Below are 2,336 nucleotides of genomic sequence, written 5' to 3'. Positions count from 1 at the left end.
GGTCAAAATGTTTTCTATTTTCTCCTATCCTTGAAAGGGAAACATTGAAATGAAACTTTGTTAAATTAATGCATAAGTCAATTAATAAATTAATATTTCACATTCAGATGATCATCTTAGTAGGATGTCCTATGTACTATATTTCTCCATTAACCTTTATTTAAATGTTTTATCTTTTGACTTCACCCCACTCCATGACAGAAATTTCACTACATTCTTTCCTGAACTGTTTTTCTCAGGCATGTCTGTCTCAAAAGATTTCTTTCTTCATAAAGAATCAAAAGGAGAAAAAACATATACATATTATATATATATTTTTTCAAGCAATTTAATCCTCTCCTCCTGCAGAGATTTTAAATTGCATTTAAAGGACACACAAAAGGAACTGACTTGCACAAGTCACTGAATAGGTCATTTGTATACAAACTTCCAGATACATTTCAACAAAAATCCTGTGTGGTTCTCTCTATAATTCAAGTTATTAGCTCAGTCTCATGACTTTGCAATGCTCCTGGAAACTACTACCTGAATAAATATTTAGGTTTGAGTTTAAGTAACATATTATCCTGTCATCCTGTTTGTTTCATTTAACACACACCTACATACGCACACACAAACACAGGCTACTTAGAAGAATTATCTCATTGACATTCAAACTATTTCCTAAAGCTAATACTTTGATCAACTTCCTATTCTCCTACTTCTTTTTTTGTCAAAATATCAGTTTCTGCCTTGAGTATATCTGTACTCAAAATTCATATAGACTGTTCAAGGTGTCACTTTATCATGTGGAGTTGGACTGATTGCTACCACTTCCATAATTAATACTGTAATGTGATGCAGGTCTGCTTTTTTACTCTTTGAAAAAGCCCATTTTAAAGAGATTTATAGTTTAATACTGGAAGTGAATGTATTTCCACAGATCCAAGAATTCTGCTGCTGCTTTTGACAGTAAATATAGATGACTCTCATCCAACTTACTAACCAAATGCAAGCTTGCTTATATGTCATAAATGACATTACTGTTCAAAGATGAAAGCAAAATTGATGGTTGGGTACTAAGCAATGAGGTACATAATCCACTTACCAAGAAAGATATTTAAATTTGAAACACATTAAATGGATTTTACTTCAAAGCCATCAATTGAGTATATATTAATTCAATTTTTGGAGCACTACTTCTGAAACTAATATTTTTTTTCAAAACAATAAGCCTTAACACTATGTTATTGTATAAACAGCCAAAAATGGGTTATTGAAGTTTCACAAGAATTCTTAAAACTTAAAAAAGGGAAACAAATTATATTCTATACTGAGGTTTTTAAATAATCTCAGGGGTTTTTTTTGTTTATTTGTTTTTGAGGTTTTTTTTTTTTTTTTGCCTCAAAAGGTGACTTTTTTCAAAGAAAAAAAGAAAGAAAAAAGGACAAGATGTCCATCCCTTGGCTCCCTTCCCTCCCTCCTCCTGCTGTTCCTAAACACCCAGGATTGAACCCTGGGTAGGGCCAGGTAGCAGGACAGCCTCTCAGATGAGGTCAGCAGCATTGAGGGGCAACTCTTCAATGGAGGTGTTATAGAAGTTCTCAGTGTCTTGAAGAGTTCTCGTGTCTTTTTCTGTCACCATGTTAATAGCCACACCCTCACGGCCAAATGGTCAACCGCGACTGATTCTATGGATATAGTTTTCCCTGTTAGTGGGAAGGTCATAGCTGATGACTCAAGAAACCTGCTGCACATCAGTGCCTCTGGCTAGCAGGTCAGTGGTAACCAATATTCTGCTAGAACCAGAACGGAACTCCCTCATAATCACATCTCTTTCCTTTTGGTCCATATCTCCATGCGTGGCAGAGACAGTGAAGTCTTGGGCATGCATCTTCGCAGTGAGCCAGTCGACCTTAATTTGGGTGTTGATGAAGATGACTGCCTGGGTGATGGTCAGGGTTCCATACAAGTCACACAGTGTGTCCAGCTTCCACTCCTCCCGTTCCATATTGATGTAGAATTGGCGGATACCCTCCAGGGTCAGCTCTTCCTTCTTAATAAGAATCTGAATGGGGTCGCACATGAACTTCTTGATCACCTCAAGCACATCAGAAGTCATTGTAGCTGACAACAAAACCACCTGAGTGTTGCTGTTGAGGTTTTGGAATATGTCATAGATCTAGCCCTTGAACCCACGGCTTAACATTTCATCAGCTTCATCCAAAGCAAACATCTTGATGTACTTGGGAGATAGATATCTCTGGTTAAGCATATCAAACACATGACCAGGAGTACCCATGATGATATGCGTAGCTTCCATCTGCAGCTTCTGCACCTCAGCACACACATTGGTG

General features: G+C 37.1%; 1 pseudogene; it reads right to left on the bottom strand.

The window, feature by feature from the left end:
* Positions 1–1,525: 1,525 nt before the first annotated feature.
* On the bottom strand, positions 1,526–2,302 carry LOC103603523 (annotated as a pseudogene).
* Between the last annotated feature and the right edge of the window lie 34 nt (positions 2,303–2,336).

The sequence above is a fragment of the Galeopterus variegatus genome, unplaced genomic scaffold, assembly GCF_000696425.1.
Source record: "Galeopterus variegatus unplaced genomic scaffold, G_variegatus-3.0.2 Scaffold4660, whole genome shotgun sequence".
NCBI lineage: Eukaryota > Metazoa > Chordata > Mammalia > Dermoptera > Cynocephalidae > Galeopterus > Galeopterus variegatus.
Note: the sequence above shows the minus strand (reverse complement) of the source record. Positions and strands in the feature narration are given on the sequence as shown.